At 34.4% G+C, this 22,308-nt stretch overlaps 1 long non-coding RNA gene across 4 annotated transcripts; it reads left to right on the top strand.

The window, feature by feature from the left end:
* The first annotated feature begins 18,153 nt into the window (after positions 1-18,153).
* On the top strand, positions 18,154-21,804 carry LOC141671801 (uncharacterized). 4 transcript variants are annotated; one of them, XR_012555253.1, is made up of 8 exons: positions 18,154-18,344; positions 18,474-18,512; positions 18,998-19,965; positions 20,073-20,147; positions 20,227-20,326; positions 20,491-20,530; positions 20,663-20,756; positions 21,522-21,804. It is a non-coding gene; the product is annotated as an uncharacterized LOC141671801 (long non-coding RNA). The 4 variants fall into 4 exon arrangements; XR_012555252.1 differs by lacking the exon at positions 20,491-20,530 and having other exon boundaries at positions 20,227-20,308; XR_012555254.1 differs by lacking the exon at positions 20,491-20,530.
* The last annotated feature ends 504 nt before the right edge of the window (positions 21,805-22,308 follow it).

Here is a 22,308-nt window from a genome sequence, read left to right as displayed (position 1 = left end):
ACAAAGCCCTGATGGGTTCTTGATTGAATATGCTATGAAGTTAGACTTCCCGACCACAAACAATGAGGCAGAATATGAAGCTCTGATAGCTGGCCTTGGCTTGGTAGGGACACTTAGAGTCAAGAATTTAAAGGTCTGTGGAGACTCGAAGCTGGTCATATCCCAGGTAAAGGGAGAATTTGAGGCAAGGGATGATACGATGGCTAAGTATGTCTGCCTAGTAAGGGATATGATGACCCAATTCGATGAATGCCATGTCGAGCACATTCCAAGGGAAGAAAATGCTATGGCTGATGCATTATCAAAATTTGCTTCATCTGAGATTGAGGAAAGTTCAGGAAGTGTATACTTCCGCGTTCTGAAGACACGGAGCATTGATGTTAAGCTTATAGCTCCAATAGGTCTGGGGACATCATGGATAGATCCCATTAAGACCCATATTCAAACCAGTTGGTTGCCAAATGATGTTACTGAAGCACGGAAGTTGGTTGTTCGAGAACTGAGATATTCCTTGATAGAGGGGATTTTGTATAAAAGATCTTATGTAGTTCATTACTTAAGATGTCTCAGGCCCGATGAGGCACGCTTGGGTCTTGAAGAAGTACATAAAGGTATATGTGAGAAACACTTGGGGGGCAGAGCACTAGCTCATAAGATAACCCGTTTAGGCTTCTATTGGCCAGAAATGATGGCTGATGCCAAAGAGTATGTGAAGAAGTGTGACCACTGTCAGAAGGATGCACCTGTCGTTAAACAACCCCCCAAGATGCTGAACTCCATCAACTTACCCATCCCCTTTGCTATGTGGGGAATGGATATCCTTGGGCCTTTCCCCATGCCCACGACATAAAGGAAGTTCCTGATTGTAACCATTGATTATTTTACTAAGTGGATTGAAGCCAAGCCTTTGGCCAGAATCACAACTAAGCAGGTTGCATAATTCCTGTGGGAAAACATCATGTGCCGGTATGGAATTCCCCGTATCCTGATTACCGATAATGAAACACAGTTCAATAATGAAGAATTCAAGAAGTATTATAGGGAGAATGAGATTGAGTTACGATTTACCTCGGTGGCTCATCCACAAGCTAATAGGCAAGTGGAAGTGGCAAAGCAAATAATCCTGGATGGATTAAAGAAGAGGATTGAGAAATCCAGGAATAATTGGGTGGATGAAATACTCCCAATACTTTGGGCTTACAGAACTACTTGTAGAGTCACTACCGAAGCCACTCCTTTCATGTTGGCGTATAGGGCAGAAACAGTTGCTCCTGTAGAAATATCGCACTCATCTCCCCGAATCCAGGCTTTTAATACTGAGAAAAATGAGGAGGGGAAAAGATTAGCCTTGAACTTAATCGATGAAGTACGAGATGAAGCACATGCGAAGATAGTGAACTATCAGAAGAAAGCTTCGTTCTATTACAACCTAAGGGTTAAGGAAAGATTCTTCAAGCAAGGAGATTTAGTCCTTAGAAAAGTGGAAGCCTCTGGAGTAGGGCAGAAAGGAAAGCTTGCCTCAAACTAGGAAGGGCCACACAAGGTTAAGAGCGTTCAAGAAAGGGGAACCTACGAGTTAGAGACTATGGATGGTTTTGAAGTCCCGAGAACTTGGCATGCACAAAACCTAAAGGTTTACTATGTGTAAATCAGTTGAATATGATTCTCACTTGTCAAAACGATAAGTAGGTTGAAAAGCACCTTGAAGCTTTGCTTGCATAGGATTTTATATTCTAATTCCAGTAGGATTTACATTGTTGATTCATTATTGTTAAGGGTCGAACCCATGCCATGTAAGGTTTTGAAAAACCAGACTTTATATTAATGAGTTTGAAATTATTTCAACCTTTGGATATTTAAATTGTGATAATACTTTGTGTAATTTTAACAAAGATCATGCTTTGATCATTAAAAGAGGAAGACTTTAAGAATTCTTCTATTATAAGGAGTGTTTGTTGCACAACTCAAAGGGCCAAGTAGTTCAGGTCATTTAACATTCTCTTTAAAAGCATAATAAGTGCTGAAAAGTTAAAGGAGAAAGGTATGAAGAAGAAAGCAGCATAAATAAACCCTGAAGGGTAATAAGTTCAGAATACAATAAGTTATGGATAAAAATTACAAACAAGAAACACTACTCCTCCATGCGGGAGCCTTCATTCCCTTGCTCTTTATCAGCACCATCCTTCTCAGCATCCTTTGCGGGAGAAGTAGGAGGAGAGGCAGTGCTAGGATCCAGGATGCGATCACCCGGCTGAGGGGAGTTGAAGAGGGCGTCCAAGTTGTCCTCCGTCTCAGCCTGCTCAGGACTTATAAAGTCCTTAGGGTCGACTAAGCTCGGATGCCTCTCAGAAACCGCCTTCACGGCCGCATCCCATCCCTAGGTAAACTGTAGGGAATAAAGACCATCATCATGAATCTCCATGAGATTCTTGAATTTATCAGAATCCATGTAATCATCAATGATGGTTTCCTTATCACTCCTAAGTTTTACCATCTCAGAATGAGCCTTAGACAGTTCTCCTTCTTCGTGTCCAGCTTCTTCTCCAGGACCTCAGCTCTCTCCTTCCACTTCTTCATCTCCCTTTCAAACTCATCAGAGTTCCCCTTCCAGGACCTAGCCTGATGGAGGGCCGCATGGAAGTAAGTGTTGCCCTGCACAAAGAAACATGAGTTAACACAAGTTTATGAAAATAGGAAAGTTGGAATTTAAGAGAAAGGGATGTTACCGCAGCTTGGGCTTGAGAACCCAGAAGCTCAATGGTCTCAATATCACTCCCCGTGACAATGTCAGTGAAATCGTGGGGAGTGATGGAGTGGTACGACCAGTCCTTGGCATGTTTGATGGATCCAACCACCGTATCACTTCTCCTAAAGCCCCAATTCGGCCTAAAGGAGTGCGCCTTAAGTGGATGATCCACATTATCCCCCAACTCCACAACAGAGACATGGGGCCTAAGGAAGGTGGGAGCATCAGGCTTCCCCCTGGGATCTCTGTTCAGCTTGGCCCTTTTTTGGCAGCCATATTCCCCCTCCTTAGGCCTGTTGATATTGTTAATGGCCTTGCAAGCTGAAAGAAAGATAAGAAAATTATTAAACTTCTGGAGATAATAAAGTTGCAATAAAAAGGAAGAAAGAAATAACTGCGCAGGTATAAATTTACCCTTATCACTGGCCTGAGAGAGACCAACTTTCTTCAACGAGAACTCCTCTAAAAGGGTCCAAGTGTCTATTTTTCCATCATCTAAAATGAGAGCTTGATAGGCCACCTCATCCTCATCAGTTAACCTGATGCTACCAGGACTACCATCTGACACTTTACAAAAGGGCCTACGGAAGAGTGTGGCCCAATCACCCCCAGCCCAGGTCAGCCTAACAAACTCATCCATCCACTTAGGGTTATTCTCAACTATAGAGTTTCTATCAAAAATATGGGGAATTTTGGGCCATTGACGAATTAAAACCCATCCCGGTTGACCCATGGAACTATTATAAAATTGGAAAACTTTCCTAAAGACAGCTACCGAAAGAGGAAATTTATTTATAAGACACAGAACCATAAAATAGATAATATTCCTCCATGCATTAGGAGGGAGTTGACAAGGGTTGATTTTTACGTCTGCAAGTAGACGAGGAATAAATTCGTGAAAGGGGAACCTAAGACCCGCGGTCAGGGCTCCTTGATAAATAAACAGAGTGTTGCCCTCCCAGTTACATGTCCTATCCCTAGGGGCGGCTGGGGTAATTCTAAGGTGGGGTGGAAGTTTATACGTGGTATTCATGTACTCAATTCTACCCTCAAACTCGTGGAAAATGTTACCATGGTTGTATGAATCTAATTCAGATAAAGAGGGATATTCATCGCCTCTAGAGTTTATCATATCTATTAAAGAAGTGTACGGAGATTGGATTTGAATGGCAGTACCTCTCTTGGAAGTGTTCATCTTCCCCAAACGAGCTAGATCACGATCCGCCATTGATATTCTTCGAATGAAGGCTTGAAACCCAAAAAAAGCTTGAAGGTGGTGGAACTGCGGTGGCTGAGGTCACCGGAAATCGCCTTCCTAAGAGAGAAATTTGAGAGAGTTTTTGAGAGAAAATTTGAGAAATGAGAAGTGAAGTGAGGATTCTCACTTCTCACTTCTCTTTTATAGGCGAAAATCTCGGAATATGAGGCGTTTTAAGGCCCATACAGCAAGGCCCAACTTGAGGAAAGCCCACTGTGGGGAAGTTTCAGGGATATTATAGAAGCAGGAATGGAAACTGAAGGTTCAAAAATTGACCAGAATTTTGAAGAAATGGTTCGATCAGAGTTATGATTGACACAAGGTAAGAATCTTGATCGATATTTCATTCGATTAAAAGGGTAAAAAGCCACTTAGTTCGATCAGAATCCTGATCGACGAAAGGAAGGATGTTGATCGATATTTCATTCGATTAAAGGGGTAAAAAGCCACTTAGTTCGATCAGAGTCCTGATCGACGAAAAAAGAATCTTGATCGATATTTCGTTCGATTAAAAGGGTAAAAAGCCGCTTAGTTTGATCAGAGTCCTGATCGACAAAGAGTATCATCCTAATCGAATTTTCATTCGAACAAAAAGAAATAAGCTTGATTAATTCGATTAGAATCCTGATCAATTTCGATCAGGAATCCTGGTCTATTTTGGCATAAATCCTGGTCGAAATTCAATCGACCAGAGAGACAGAATAACAGCTAGTTCGATCAGGATCCTGATCGATTTTGATTAAGAATCCTAGTCAATTTTGGCACAAATCCTGGTCGAAATTCCATCGACCAGAGAGACAGAATAACAGCTAATTCGATCAGGATCCTGATCGATTTCGATCAGGAATCCTGGTCGATTTGAAACATTTCCTGATCGATTTAGAGGCGAAAATATAGAATAAATCCTGAAAAAGGATAAATTCTGAAAATTAAGGAAAAATCCCAGAATTAAGGGAAAAATTCCTAGAAATTAAGGAAAAATCCCAGAATTAAGGGAAAAAATCCTGGAAATTAAGGTAATTCCTAAGAATAGGGATTAAAACAAATCATTGTAAATTTGTAGGTCGCTCCACGCTTTACGCAAAATGATACCTTGTAAGAGAACAAGTGAACTTAACTTCTGCGAAACCTGGCCATTGTTTCCTAAAAGTTGGGGGGAAATGATAGGGAATAAATAAATCCTGATTACGTAATTAATATTATGTTAATTACACATGATTTGGGCTACAAGGCCCAATAAGAAGATATATGACATTCAGACCAAAAAGGTTAACACGTTGATCAGGCCTGATGGACCAGATCAGGCCTGATGGAACAAAGAAGGCCCAAAACCCTGAATATTAATTAATTTCGTAATTAATTAATAAGGGAGAAAAACAGCTATTAAGATGAGTCCTAATGGGGATACAAATCCTTGTAGATTGGCTTCCAAGGAACCTCATGGGATAAGGAATCAGCTTCCTACTTCCTAGGACTCCAAAGTTCATTCTAATTCAGAGACTTTCCCACCAAGTCTCCTAACCCAAGTCCAATTCAAGGACTCTCAACATCTATATAAGGGGTCTCACCCCCACCAATCAGAACTACATTTTTTTGGCTTGATTCTCTAATTCACAGAGATACGTAGGCATCTCGTAAAGGCAGAGTTAAGCTACGAAACACGAGAGCAGCCATTAAAGGCCTAGAGCTCCCGAACCTTAGTATTAAATACAACAATCAATATATCTTAAGTTTTTGTCCATAACAAAAAGGAATATCAAAATTTGGATAATCTTTAAAAGGCTCATGCTAAATTTATTTTAAAAATAGAAGTTTTTAAAGGGATAAATATATATCTTTCACACCATAAATATTTATTCATCCAAAAATATATTTTTGTAATCTTGGAAATTAATATTTGATCAGAAAATATTAATATTTAATTTTATTCCCCTCCTCATATTTTTCAAAGAAATTTTCTCTCGTATCTCAAATATATTATTTATCGAAAAAAATACTTTTAAATACCTAAAAATTATTTCCCACACTTTCAAAATATTTTATATTTTGGAAAATATATTCTAATTATTTATTATAGCCCAAACTTCAGCAAAAAAGGTCTATTTATTTTCATAAAAGATCGTTCATATTTTATTTGGAACCGAACCCTGATTTAATCGTTTTAAATCCAAATAAAATACTTTCACTTTCTAGGAAATCTTGAAACTGAAGAGTTTTCACTTAAATGGTATTTTCTATGCTTGCTTAAAGTTTCGTAATTTTTCGAGAAACTTTGTTCGGGTGAGATTTTTCCCGTGTTGACCAAAACTTTGACCGAGCGTTTGACCAAACTACCTTTGACCATTATTGACCAAAACTTTCATATCATCATTTTATGATATTTAGGTAATTATCATATTTTTTGTTGTATTTATTAAAGGTTTTTCAAAGTCGTTATATTTAATGGTGCTAATTACTTAATTAATTAAGTAATTAATCATTAATTGAAAAAGCTAAAATACCATTATTATATAATTAAAGTAGCTGGGATTTTTTCTCCATAAACTTGTTTTTATTATATGCAAGTTGCAAAAAAACACAACTAAACTTCCAACTCATCAATCCACGCCACCCTCTTCATCCACCATTCATTTAAACTCAATCTCAACCACTTCCTTCACCTAACTCCTTCTATAAATAAAAACTCACCCCCACTATTTTAATATACAAGCTAAGAGCTAAATAATTATTGGGCATTTTAATAAGTATTCTCTCTATACACTTTCTAAAATCCAAACCCAAATACTTCATCTCAAAAACCTTCTCTCTTACAAATATATATCATATATTCAAGGTTTTTGATCTTCAAGCTTAGTTTCACCAACCAAGCTCTATCAACCCAATAAAAGCTTATCCAAGCCACTTCCTTGCCTCCTGAAGGGCTGCCCAAGTTCGACCAAAAAGCCAAAATCCGGTCGAACCTCCGGCGAATTTTTTCAGCAAACTTTTCTGGCGAACTTTTCCGTTCATCTCTTAAAAGTGGTAAACCTCTTAGATTTTGATCCGAGTCTTAACCGACCATATTTAATATTCATATAAGAAGCTGAGTATTGCCTTCTCTTCATCTTTACAAGCTCTTATATTGAATACTTAAAGAAAAACAAATTTGTACAAGGATTGTTTAATCGAACAAGATTCGACAAATTATACACTTCTAGCACGAAAGTGATAATTTTACACAAATCTTGATTTAAATTCCTTACTAGCACCTTAGTGTTTCGTGGGAATTAAATCAAAAAAGCTAGAATTTTATTCTTCAAACTTAAACGCACTTATTTTGGCTATATATTGTTTAACAAGACTTAAGCGACTTCCCTTACTAGCAGCTTTAATGTTTCGTGGGAAAAACTTAAGGCTTATATTATATATATATATATCTATATCTCTCTCTATATATATATATTATATTTTGTTAAAATATTTAAGTGAATTCCCTTACTAGAACCCTAGTGTTTAAGTAAATATAAGTAAATATATATATATATATATATATATATATATATATATATATCGTATAAGAATTAAGCGATTTCCCTTACTAACATCTTCAGTGTTTTGTAGGAAAAACTTAAAGCTTGTATTGTATTATATAGACAAACATATAAATTATGCAAATATATATAGTTTAAACTCTGCTCTTATATTTTGTGATATATTATGTTTAAATTACGCACCTATTATTTTCTCGGTCAGATATATTATAGGTGCAAATAATTAAAGAATAAGTGTAACGCTCTCGATTTATACAAGTTTACACATGACTATATTAAATGAGAAGTTGTTTTATCAAAGATCCGAAAACTACAACGCTTCACTAAGGACTTGATATATTTATTACTTTGAAAATAAGATATGTTATCTAAAACGAAGAAATACCAAGTATACTTTGACATTTATATTAGTCAAAAGAAAGTATACATTTATAAAGCCTTAAGTTACCATACTTAAATGACTTAACAATAATTACTCCCGCACTTCACTTTATCCACTTCGAGTAATAATTAATATACTTTTATTAAAAAGTAATATTCAATGAAAAGTATACACCAATATTCTTTTAAGAATATTTGTACGTCATCCGGTCTAGTTAAGTATTTACTAGTCCAAACTCTTTTTATATAACGAGTATTATTTCGTAGATATTGTCTTCTTCATTTTGTAGTGAGGTGAAGTTTAGTGAGGTAATTCTCGTTCTAAGACCAAAGTCCTAGACGTACTAACGGGGAGTTAGTACTCTTTGCACCGTGATGAAAAGGAAAGACACAAGACCAACTACTAAGATCCAAGACCGGAAAAAGCCTAGAAGGACAAAGGCTACACCAATGGTTCCACATCAACTTTGAATAAATAAAGAGGAGTTATTATCTAAGATAGGTTGTGTAGGTTTACACATTTATTTTGAGGTGGTAACCCGGAGTTACGCACCATGATAAATATTTATGGTTGTAAAGGCTTCTCCACCTACGAAAGGAGCAAAGTTATTATAAGGGAAAATTTTGAGTCCGGGAGAGGAGCTCGGGGACTGGACGTAGGGGTGAGCAAATTTATTAGAGGTTGCGCCATCACGAACCAGGATAAATTTCACGTGTGGTATTTTCTTTCCTTGTCTTTTATTTCTGCATCTACAATCTGCATAACTACTCGGTAAAATATTTAAAACAGGATAAATAATTTTAAAATGCCATTATAATTTTAAATTGGTAATTAAGCCATTCAACCCTCCTTCTAGCTTAAAATAGCCATTTTTACGAGACGTGACAATTGGTATCAGAGTAGTATTTTTTAACGTGTTTGTCAAGTGATTTGAAGATCTACAGGCACGACAAAAAGTGATCTGAAATGGCGTATCTAAATACATTCGGCTGTGGTGAAGGTCTATCCAGCTCTCGCTCTCTTCTATTTAACGGCACCAACTTTGGAACATGGAAAACGAGGTTTCACATATCTGCTAGATCTCAAGAAGTCAGAGTTTGGATGGCTATAGAAGATGGAGTTATCATTCCTACCAAAACAGTTGATGACATCATCATCGAAAAGAATGTTAGTGAATATAACACAATAGAGGAAGAAAGAATGAATATAGCTGCTAAAGCAGAAATGGTACTCACAAGTGCACTTGCTGAAAAAGGATATAAAAGAGTAAATAATTGCAATTCAACACAAGAAATCTGGGACAAACTAGGGGTTACCTACGAAGGAACCACTGATATTAAAGATTCTCGAATGGACACATTGATCCAAGAATACGAGAACTTTAAACTTTAAGAAGGAGAAAACATCATCGACATGAAAACTAGATTTACTCGCATTGTTGATGAATTATCACAACTCGGATAGAGTTATATAAAAAATAAAAATAACCGAAGAGTTCTTAAATCATTACCTCCAAGTTGGAAGGTTAAAGTAATTACAAACAAAGAGATGCACAATCTCAATGATTATAAAATAGATAATCTATTTGGAAATCTTCTTCATGCATAAGAAGAAAATAATATACAAGAAAAAGTCATTCCAAAAGTGAAAGATAAAAAGAAAAATACGGCTTTAAAATCTATACTTATACATGAAGAAGAAAACGACGATGAATTATACGAAAAAATCCAAAATCTCGATGAAAGCGAAATTGCTTTACTTACGAGACACCTTCGTCGTGTACTTCAAAGCAAAGCTCAAAGATACAGAAAAGGCTTCCTAAAATCAAATAATCAACAAAGAGTTTTTAACTCTTACGGAAGGCCAAATTACTCTCAAAATTACATTCCTAACTATAAGAGTAACTTTTTGTCAACGAACTATAATAAAGGCAAAGGTATGCAAAATACTCATGTCTATAATAATAAAATCCTACTTACACTCCTCCTAAACAAAAAGAACAAAATTTGGAGGAAATACAAGATGTGTGTTACGAATGTAAACAACCTGGTCACTTTAAACGAGAATGTCCGAAACTTATAAAAGGACGATCTCTCGTGGCTGAAAACAGGTGGGATTTAAGTGAAGATGAAGAAATTCTGGAATATTATTCCTCATACCTCCTAGTCATTATTTTATAAGGAATATTATTTCTGAATATTTGTTAAGTCAAAACTTTTGTCTAAGTCGTTGCTAAAGACAAATGTGCATTTTAGTCGCTCTAGAAAGCCATTTTAACATTCAAAAAATCCTAAAATATTATCCGAGTATTTTTTAGACTTGAAACTTGGGATTTATCATTAGTATCTTTCCTTATATCATGTAGATTAATTTCATAAATTTTGGATGACTTTTTTTGGGACCCCTAAAATCGATACGTAATTGATATATCGGTCGCTTGAAAGTCATAGAAGAGAAATGAATTTCAAGGTGATTTTTTTCTTATTCTTGTGGAACCATATCTAGAACTTCACCAAAATTTCATAATTTTTCAATGATTTTCGATTTTCGTTGAAAAACACATTTTCAGTCGTCGGTAAGCACGTTGTTTAGTTTTTATTCATTTCAAATATGATACAAACGTCCCCTGGGTCCCATAACATGGAATTTAAATTTCTCACACCTGTTTTATTCTATAAACTTAGTCATTGTACTTGCAATTATTTTTTGAATTCTTGTGCTTAGTTTTTAAGATAACTTGACCTAATTGTTGGTTATAAAAACAAGCCTAAACTCACTCATTTTTTAATCCCTTGGTGAGCCAATTAAATGCTGATAAAAACTCTCTAAAAGCACTTTCTCAACTGATCTTAAATTACAAAAAAACCATTTCTTTAGTTTAAGTCAACTTTGCTTTAACTTTTGTTCATTATCTTGGCTTGTTTTCATCACCATTTCCTCACCGAACCACACACCATTCGGCACACTATTTGAGCAGCCCCTAGACCTTTATTTTAATATCTCTTTGACCATTTGAACCTGTAAAGGTCAGTTTATAAAACCCCTGAACCGTACCTTTTCCGGTGAATTTTATAGCGACCATTTTGTGTATTTTTCAGCTTCGATCCGAACTCCTATCTCTTGTAGTCCACTAGATTATTTGATGGACTTGAGCCTATGTAAGGTCAAGAGTAATAAGTTAGTTATTTTACTTGTAACTTGTATATTTGTGCTTATATTTATTAGATCTATCATATCATACGATTTGTTACAAGTTTCATTCGCTTTGGTATAAAAAAGCACTTGTTCATACACTCGAGGTTGAAGGCTTGAAGTGTTAAGGAAAATAAAATTATAATTGATTCTCAACCAAAGTATCTTAAATCTTATTTTTCCGTAAAGTGGTTTAAAACTCAATTTTAAAAAATCAAAATATAGTTTAAACTTGGATCTACTTTGTTAGTTTGTTACTTACTAGAAAGAAAATATTTTGAACAAGAACTTAACAAAGCTAAGCCACTTGAATCTTGTACAAACAAGACAAGCATCATTTTACATTTTTATTTGGCCGAATAGAGCTTGAAGCTTGGAGGATTTTTTATTGAAGCCTTTTATTTCTAAGTGCTTGTTGTACTCTTTTAGTCATGTATATCATTGTTCCTAGCTTTCATTTGAACTTAACTTTTAAAAGAACGTGAAGAACAAGACTACATACACCCGACCACACCAAAATACATTTGGTCGAGCATACTAAGTCTAAGTACATCAATTTGCCTCACTTGCTTCTATAATTTCACAAGTGCACTTACCTTACTATAATCTTATGTTACTTAAGTCCTTGACTTATCTTGAATATAAATTTCAAACAGACTTTAACACTATAAGAGATTGTACGTACTCAGTTTTATAACTTGGTCGAACACAAATGCTTCTTGACTTGGTTGTTGTAACTTGAAGAAAACCTATTTACCAAGTTCATTTAGCTAGTTATAGTCTTGTATATTTGAGCCCTTAACATACCTTTGAACTTATTCTTTAAAGGGACTCAAAAGAGAAAGACTAGGCGACTCGATCTTTTAATTTGAGTTGCTTGTTTTATTTGGCTATTCCTTCAATTATAAGGCTGAATAAAACACTTCCTTGTGCATTCGAGTTTAGCTACTTGTCTTGCATATTATTCATGTGATTTGTCCCTCATATGACATATCCCGATAACTTATATATTTAACGCATTAGCTGTCACAGCCCCAAAATAAACTAACATAATACAACTAACAATTAAAAAGTTATTACAGACGGCTGTTAACAACAAAATCCAAGATCACACAGGTTCAGTGTTTAAACGGTCCAATACTACAACTATTACAACTCTTATATAAAGCTATCGGTCCTCACACAAACGCCACTATACTACCTGAGCTCTCACATAAGCCTCGGCATCTCCACCGATAGACTTACGAGCAGTCTGCTTGAATCTAACCATACTTTCTAGATGAAATAACATGAATGAAAAGCAAGAAGTGAGCCAAACGCTCAGCAAGGTATATCATAGGACAGAAATTTACATCATAGCAATTTATAACTGGAAATTGAGGTGTATGGCATCATTATTCAAGTGAAAACATTTGTAACCAAATCATTGCTCAAAATCATTTTATGACGCTACGGATTACAGACGGTGATCAGTAGCGAAGTAATCCCGAACCTCGCTGGGTTCTAAACAATTTGATTGGGATCCCTCGGCATCTTTTAAGCCTAATATAATAAGTGTGAAAGGGACTTGCATCTTAGTCCAATTCACCAAAATCAAGAAAACATTCTTTTATTTAAAGAGCAATTATCTTTTATAAAACTGATGCCAGGGAGAACTTTACAAGGATCTAAACAAAGGAGTTTGAATTATCAATCAAGGATTTGAGTTATGAAACTCTTATTAGAATGAATTTAACTTCCCACTAGAAGGGTTTTCAAAGATGGACATCGAAGGTTTGACAACCGGGGAAAAAGGTATTGAAAAACAATCATAACATTAATCAACAAGATAGAGATCTCAAGTTTTAAGGGTCATATATAGCATATATCTAGTGACAAAGTTTGGGTATGATTATAAGGATATATGTAAAGAGTTGGTAACTTGGAGGTGTAGAGTAAAAAAGGGATAACGGTTAATCAAGAGAGAGATTACTGTTGGGTTTCGAGCACATAAAGGCAACGGAAACAGTAAGTAAAAACGTGAAAAATCAGAATTTTTGAAACCCACTGCAGGATCCATGCGAAAAATAGATATTTAATTCATAAATCAAATTATTTACCTTAAGAAACTTTACGAATTGGTTGACCAATGGAGATCCAAAGCTTGTTCAATAACCACGCATCCCGCTCCCGCGATCTACCACTACACCATAAAATGCCTACTATAACACCAAAAAAACGTTATATTAGGGGGGTAAATATGTTGCTTTTGCCCCACTTTTAAGCTAAGGTAATATTTTCTTAAAGATAGGTTTTTCAATGTTGCCTTAGGGGTCTAAGGTAACATATGATCCCGCTACTGTAACATGTATATTTATGTTACCCTAGACCCCTAAGATAATATAAAATATGTATATTGTAACTTAAATATATGTTACCTTAGTGGCACAATTTTTTTTAAAAAAATGGGACCTAATGTGGGCCCCACACTGTAGTGACATGGCATTATGACATGGCATGCTAACGTAGCATTTGTGGAGCCCACAATGCCGACTTGGCTTGCAGCCTCTATAATGACATGGCATGTGGACCCACAATGGTGATGTGGCATGTGAGTCCCACTTTTTGTTTTTATCAATTATGTACCTAGGGTAACACTTTAGTAGCTTTTGTAACATATGTATCTTGACTATTGAAACATTTTAACAAGCTATTGTAACACTTTAATAAACTACTGTAACATTTTACAAGAAACAAAATGAAAAACTACTATTTAAAAGTATGAAACGGCAACCAAAATATTCTTAACTAAACAAACTAATTCACGTTCTTTACATTACATTAGCATAATATTATAAACTCAAAAAATAATACTAGAAGCTACTGCTCATCACCTTATTCTTGGATTTGCTTCACTTTCTCATCGAATTCAACCTCAAGGCTTTCCCTTATTTGTCTATGTCCCCGTCTTTTCTGTTCCCTGAAAAATACATTCGCTTAGCTACAAAGAGGGGTGTCAGAAAAATGAGAAACCACACAAAATAAAATAGTTTATTAGTATATTACTAAAAATCCATCAGCCCCGGACGTCTTACCTGATTGTGGTCAGGGAAGGGTATAATAGAAGCACAAACACCCAAAATTAAAGATGGATGGATTTCACAGTGAGTATATGTATCAGAATAAGCCTCCTCTGGATTTTCCCTTGTTCATCTGGAAAAAGAAAAGTCATTCATCACCAACCATATTTTATAAACTAAATACTGGTATACAAGCATGTTTGATCATCATCAATCACTAATCCAGCTCACAAAAAGAATTCATATATAAAAATATATGAATACGTACTCGTATCCTCAGCCGCCTTAGAGTTCTCACCAACATGTCAGGATCACTGTGAATACCCACCCAGCACCCATTAACAAAAATCTTTGTGGCTTGGGTAATCACAGCTGGTGAAATTTCCTATAAATAGAAAAGTAAGTAAAATTGGAAATGTGACAAGAAATTATTTTATCAGCATACTTTAGGGTGCTCACCTCAAAATTCTCTGTACCCCACTCTTTTAAAAATTCTAGAATCGGATATGTTGCTGATCCAACCGTTACGTAGACCATCAACGCTAGGTTTTTTACCAATCCACATGCTTAATAAAAAATGATGAGAAATAGAGAATTAATTGATAGCATTCAAAGTCAACAAAAGATGCACATTTGTATCTGCAAAATCTAAAGATAGTACAATCTTCTTACCTGTCCTTCAGGTGTCTCTGCAGGACACATCATTCCCCATTGTGAGTTATGCAACTGCCTAGGTTTTGTAAGTTTTCCTGAAAATAAAAACAGCTCATGATCAACTTGGATATGCAACGACATAAAAAAACAAGAAATCAATGATAGAAAATTAAATCTAGCTTCACGTCCAATAGGAGAATTCAATCTCCTCAAATGTGATAAAGTTAATGCTTGACCTTGCTCTAGTTGGTTTTACCTGCAACCATTTATCAGAAGCCTGGAATGTTAAACACCTGATTGATTGGCATTCTATATTAAAAGACCTGACTACGCCTTGCCACAAATTTCCATGTATCAGTGTCCAGTTTATTTCTTGAAAATTATTTTGATAACCCAGCTGCATCAAACTCAGTTCCCTAAAAATGAAATTAAATTTAAATGTTGTTACGTATATAAATTCGTTCTCACAGTAATCCGTAAATATATGTAATAGCACTACATTTGCATCGAAAGACCTGACTGGCAACAGTGCTTGACATGTTTGATGTGTTTGATTGTTAAAAGGTCGAGAAAACAGTCGTTTATGTTAAAACTCATGCACAACCTATGTAGATTTAATATTACTTCAACAAGTTTAGACATACTATTTAGCTTTCATGCATTTCTATTTCTATGTCAATTATCATTTCCATCTTTTGTGTTCTACAAAACGTAAAACTTTAAGATATAGTTACAAATGCATTATGTATGTATATAAATAGTGCTGAATCATTTATCACCAAAGACTACAACATGAAAGAAAAAAAATATACAAATAAACTGATAACATAACAGATCTTTTAATGTTGCTTCTTCTTCTAGAATGTTACGGAAAATTCAGTTCCGTTTTCCAAGAGCTATCCAAATAGCACCAAATACCAGAGCTCTTACTGCAGACAAATTTGAGAAATATCATAATACAACGGATAATATAATACAAGCAACAATTGTACATGAACCCACATGTTTACCAAGTAGTTCACATACACATGTTTACACTATATATATGAAGAGATATTTGACATGTAATTTAGCCTATTTTAGTAAAAAGGAGGGGGAAGTGGGAACTGGGGAGTGCGGATATGAAGTCATGGGAGAGGGCCACCTTACTGCTATAGTAAACCCTCAGCTCAGTTTTATCATAGAGCTACTAAGATACAGGAAATGATGATAAAAATTTGAAGCTTTCTAGCAAGGGAAATGTTAGCTAATAACCGAAAATGAATCAAATATAGATCTTAAGTACCCTGAAAGGGCCGAGAATGATATCTAAAAATATTCATTTATTTAACTTCACCTTGCTCATTTAGTTTTGTAGATTACAACTACCTTAGATAATAAAAGACATGGCAAAGCTGAAGATCTCAACCAGAAAGTACACTTGTAGGAACTAAAATTACATTACATTGAAACAAAGATCAACAGAGGATTACAACGCTGTTTGTTGAACAAAAACAGAGTAAGAAACATAGTTAAAAATAAAAATAAGAAATGAAAATAGAAAAAATACTTTAAATCAAAGAACTTAAATAAATTAAACATCAATACAAAGAACATAAACCAAACAAACATAAAAACGAGAGCGTAAAAATAAGAATACCTTAAATTAAGGCCAGCTTGAATCCAAAAAAATCATTTGAGCCCTAATTTAACATTCAAATCAACTGAGCCCTAATTTAACATTTAAATTCCTAATTAAGTACCAGAATATTAAAAGTCTTAGTGATAAAGAGTGATAGTAAGATAAAGTGTACCGAGAAAGAATATTCAGAGAATGAGAGAGAGTAGTTAGAGAGAATGAGAGAGTAATTGGAGAAAGTATTCTGAGAGAGCGGCTAGATAGTGAAAGAAAGAGAGAGACGGAGAATTAGCGGGTCAATTCAAATGGGCTTGAAAATTTGGGCGGATTTTGACAAAAGAAATTGTCGCTCGTGTGAAAATGGACGCCCAGTTTGAAATATTCGCTACATTTCTCATTGATTCTTGTAGATATATTTAATAAATTTTATTAAATTAATAATCAATTATTATTTTAGATAATAAATAATTACTTTAATGTGGATTCTTACTTTTACATATTTACATTTTAATATTTTTATTTTAAAATATTAAAAACTAATACTCATTTAAAATTGAGGTAGATTTTACTAGTTTTATTTTTTAGACATTATTAAATTGGAAATTTAATTATTATTTTAAAATTTTATCACTTTCAAATTTTTTATTTTTAGATTTTTTAATTATGTATAAATTTGAATATCATCATGAATATTATTTATCAAATTCGTACAACATTAAATTCTTGTAAAGTAAAAATTTATTCTTAAAGCAATATTTTATTATAACTTTTTAATACTCTAAGGTAACATTTATTCATTTATGTTGCAAAGTTCAACAATTTCTAACTAATGTAATACCAGGGTTTGGGCTAAGGTAACACAAAAATCTAATGTTATATTAGGCAGTAACTAAAATAGCAAAGGTAACATATTTTGCTAACATTTCTCCGGAGGGGGTTGTGATAGGTCATATATGGTATAGTGTACGCTCAATCAGTATCCACACGAATACTTGAACTCAAGGATTGGATGTGTACTAGCACAAACTCGTTTCTTCTTGATCTCTCCATCTTCTCTCTTGGTGGATACGATTTTAGTAAAAGTCTTGCTTACAAAATCAGCCACACAAGAGATATTATATATAGAGTAGAAAAAGAATTATAACTCTTAACTAATTAGGAGTTATTATTAATTCGAACACAACACCATATATGACCTATCGCAACCCCCTCTTGAGAAATGTTATCTGAATATGTTACCGTAGCTATGCTACTTATGCTCTAATATAACATGGTATTTTTTATGTTACCTTAGCCAAAAACCCGATGTTACATTAGCTATAAAGTGTTGCAGCTTACAATATATTTGTAAAAATGTTAGCTTAGACTACCAAAATATAAATATAATAATTTTTAACCTTAAATATTACTTTAAATTAATTTTACAAGAATGTTATTAAAAACACCCATATATAACTTCTAGAGATATATTATATGAAATATTGTAAATATACGATTTATATTTTTAGTAAAATATATGTAAGTAATTAATTTTTTATTAAAATAACTTTTTAACCTTTTATTATAAAAATACTAATAAAATAATAAAATATAAATATATAAAAAATATAGGAATATTTGGACAGAGCGGCAAGTTATTTTTGGGCTGCGAAGCGGTAAAATTATTGGGCTCTAGCCGCCCAATATTTCAGATGATTCAAAAAATTTCGGGCACACTCACGTACTCTCTCTCGCTGACTGACTTTGTTACAATTCACACACTCAAACTCTCTCTCTCTCTCTCTCTCTCTCTCTCTCCCTCGCCTCTTTCTCTCGTTAACCTCTCTCTCTCTCTCGCTAAACTCTCTCTATCAATATCAATCTCGCTCAACTTTATCCTTCACTCGCCACCATTATTAATCTATGGTAAGTAAATTAAGATTTTCTTTTCTAATTAAGGTTCAATTGAATTAGGGATCGAGGCTTCGGTGCTTCAATTAGGGCTTTTAAACTTCAATTATTTATCTAAACGCTCTCTATCTCTTTGATTATAAGGGCTCGTGTTTGGGTTTGCAGTTGAAGTCACTTTTTAAGGTACTTTTTAATTACAACTTTGTTTTATTTGGGTTTTGTGTGTTTGTGCGCGCGCAGTTGTGTGTTTAGTTTAGTTTCTCTCTCTCTCGCTCCCTCTCTCTCTCCCTCTCTCTCCCTGTCTCTCTCTTAATCTCTCTCTCGGTCTCTCTCTCTCTCTGTCTCTCTCTCTGACTCTGTCTCTCTCTGTCTCTTTTGTTCTCTCTATGTCTCTCTTTCTCTCTATCTCTCTCCCTCTTTGTCTCTCTCCCTCTCTCCGTCTATGTTATTTCTTGTGTGCTTGTGTGTATGTTTATGTATATGTTTATGGTTGCGCATTTTTGTATTTTTTGTGGATTTAATCAGGACTTTGGTTCTTCAATAAATTTCAATTAGGGTTTTAACTATTTACATATAATTTGGGTTGTATTTTTATTTCTTGCTTTTAATAATTTTTCAGAATTAATAGTTTTGTATAGTGACACGGATAGATTGATTCGATATTGCAGTGGTGGTTTACCAAGGGAGCCTATGCGAATAAGTGTGAATAGTGTGAATAAGTGTGACGCTTCCAAGATCAGTTGATTTAGGTGCCTATGCCTCTGAACAGTGGGAGTTGCAAGCATTTTCTTTTATTTCTTGTTTCCTGCTTTATCATCATTACATTTTCCATTATCTCTTTTATAAGCCATGTCATTGAATGGTACTTCATGTATGGATAATTACTATTTGATTCTCACTGTGCTTGCTCAACTTGTAATGGTTATACAGATATTCCAGAACTTTCCAGTTTCTTACTTATTCCTTAAATGAAATTATGTATATATTATATGGTGCAATTGTTGTATAAAGTACAAAGTTAGATGCCTAAAACTATTATCATATTTAGTAAAAGAAAAAGAAATAGAAGTAGTGTCATATTCCAGTTTGGGAAATAACTATGAGGCACTCGTATTTCTTTATGAATCCAAGTTGATGAGAGGCATTCCACATATGTCAACTTGTTAGTTTGCCATGAATTGTTAAGTGAAAATCTTCAGTTGTTGCGTTGCCTGGCAGCATGTTGTTTGTCAATTTCAAAATAAGTAGTACTGCTTCTAAGGGACTGCTTAACATAACTATACATTTCTCTGTGAAAATTTATATTTCCATATCACTTTGTACCTCTGTGCTTGTTTACATTGTCTTTTACGCCACTGATTATCACTTAAATCAATACAAAGGGATGAACATGATGGACTTACTACAACTGTTCAGAATTCCTCTGAAGTTTGTGATGGTGCACAATTATTACTGGATCACAATGATTCTTGGAGTCATTCTGAAAAAACTAAGGCTCTTTAATTATGTCATTATGTATAATATATTTTTGTTCAACTTATTATCATAGAATTATGTCTGTCATTGTGTTTAGTTGAAAGTGGTAGAACTGCATAAAGATCACAGCAACCCAGTTAATCTTTCAGTTGCAGCAGAGGTTGGCTTCAAGCTCAAATTCTATGTTAATTATATCTTACTTTGCAGCTCACATTTTGGGTAGTACATATCTTATTTACACTACTACTGCTGTGCCAACTGTAATAGGTGTTTGACATTAGCCCATCCTTGTACTTGGTCGAAGTAAGAAAAACTTGCGGAGATGCAACATTGTACAGACAGGTAAGCCTCTTGGTCTCCTTGGCATTTGGGTGCGACTTTATTTAATATTCTACTAACATTGGATAAATCTTTTGTGCAGTTGTGTGAAAATTTATCGCATGATCTAGGCGTCCCAAGAAGCCAAGAGCTTCTGGACACTGAGTTTCAAGTGTAGCTTGGAGGTTTGGTACAAACATTATGTAGGACATTAGTTTGTTATGTAGGACAATTATTACTTTGTTTACTTTGTTTTCTCTCTTTATCTCATTAGTTTCGCTCATTTTCTCTCTTTCTCTTCTCCCTCATCACTTTGTTTACTTCTCATCTTCTCGATGACTGTTATCGTTCTTCCCCTACTGGAAAGCGAAACTACTCTTACATGGATGTTGTTAACTCTAATCTAGGTCTTCGTATTTCTCCCTTTTTTTATCTTTCTCCTAATTATGTTATTCATTTTATTCCATGTCCTTTTAATTTTAGTCATTGTTTGTGTTTCTGAATTAAGTTATGTTTTTTGTTGATCTATACGGATACAGGTGGACTTCAAATCCAGATTTGTGAATTTGCTCAGTATAGTCTTCTCTTTGGACTAACAATTGGCTATACTATCATAACATCTACTAGCATCCAGTAAGCATCATACAAATGTTTATGTGTGTGTCATCGTAGTTGATTAGATCAACTTAAATGTATTTGTTTCGATATGTATGAATTTATATTTAGGCTGTTTAAGTGCGGAAATGACAAGGCATGCGGTTCATCAAACAATCTGTTCATTTTGATCTATGGGGTGGTGCAAATTCATTTGAGTCAAATACCTAACTTCCACAAGTTCACATATCTCTCCCTTGTTGCTATATATCCAAATACCCAACTAAGACATAATTCTGCAAATTGTCTACTCCTGCAGTTGGTTTATATTTTCCAGTATAAAATATATTATACATGTTAATTCTTGATGACACGCTTGGTATGATATCCAGATACTAAGGCTCTGATCAGATAAAATGTTCAATGATACTATAAACTGTCAATTAAATTTATGTCCTTCCACGGTCCAGAATGGTAGATATATATATTTTGAGCTTAATAATCAACCTACTGGTCATACTCTACCAAAATTATGTGAATATTCTTTGACTGAATTCTAAAATTTGCATATTAAGTTTGTAAATTGATAAGTATTTTCAGTACACATGATCACACAGTCTATATATAAGTCTAGTGTAATTATGTTCGTACATTAATTGGTTTAATTAGTTATGTTTAATGATATTTTTGAGGTTTTAAACTTGAGATGGTTGTAGTTGGTAAATTAGTTGGTTTAATTAGTTATGTTTACTGTTATTTGCTGGTTCGATTTCTTGCTTGCAAATAACTTAGTTAATATTTCAGGGAACAAAGAAAGCTTACAAGAGAAAGCTTCACGTGTATAAAAAGGGAAAGGCCCGGATGGTGGAGTTGAGGAGAAAGTGAAGGAAATTCAAGCATTAGCTTTTAGTAGTACTTTTTAAAATTTATAATCTTTGGCTGTTGTGTAGAAAAGAATGTGAACTAGTTTATAATTAGTTTGGATGTTTTATTTGGTTGTAGATTTAGATGTTTAATGTTTGGGTTGGATGCATTATTTTTCAATTATGAAATTATATAATTGGGATTCTTCAGTTTACAGAATAAATATTTCAACTTTTTTTTGCTAAAGTTGTGACGGCCTCAACCCCGGGGTCAGGAGTTGACGTCATTAACAACAATAATAACCATCATAATTCAATCAAAATCATTAACAATACATAACTACGACCCTTTTTTACCAAGATCTTTGCTAGGTTTAAGTATGATTTAGGTTACAACTAACACCAACCAACTTACAACAATCTTTCTGACGCAGCTAGCTTAACACATCAACTCAATAGACCATCTTTGGTCCAGCACAACTATCTCAGAGGAGCCTGACACGAAAGGAGCTGGAACTCTGCCCTGACTACCGTGTAAGAATCTCCTAGGCATCTGCAATACATGTAAAATATTCTGCAAGGGTGAGCAATTGCTTGCTCAGCAGCACCAATATATGAATAGCAAGTAAAATAGTTTAAAGTAAAGCAGTTCTAGGAGCAGAATTCATAACTCGTCAGAAACATGTAAAACAGGTATAAACTGGATACAAAAACTAGCATGCTCTGTA

Source organism: Apium graveolens, chromosome 7, assembly GCF_009905375.1.
Source record: "Apium graveolens cultivar Ventura chromosome 7, ASM990537v1, whole genome shotgun sequence".
Classification (NCBI taxonomy): domain Eukaryota; kingdom Viridiplantae; phylum Streptophyta; class Magnoliopsida; order Apiales; family Apiaceae; genus Apium; species Apium graveolens.
This window is presented reverse-complemented; position numbering and strand designations above follow the sequence as displayed.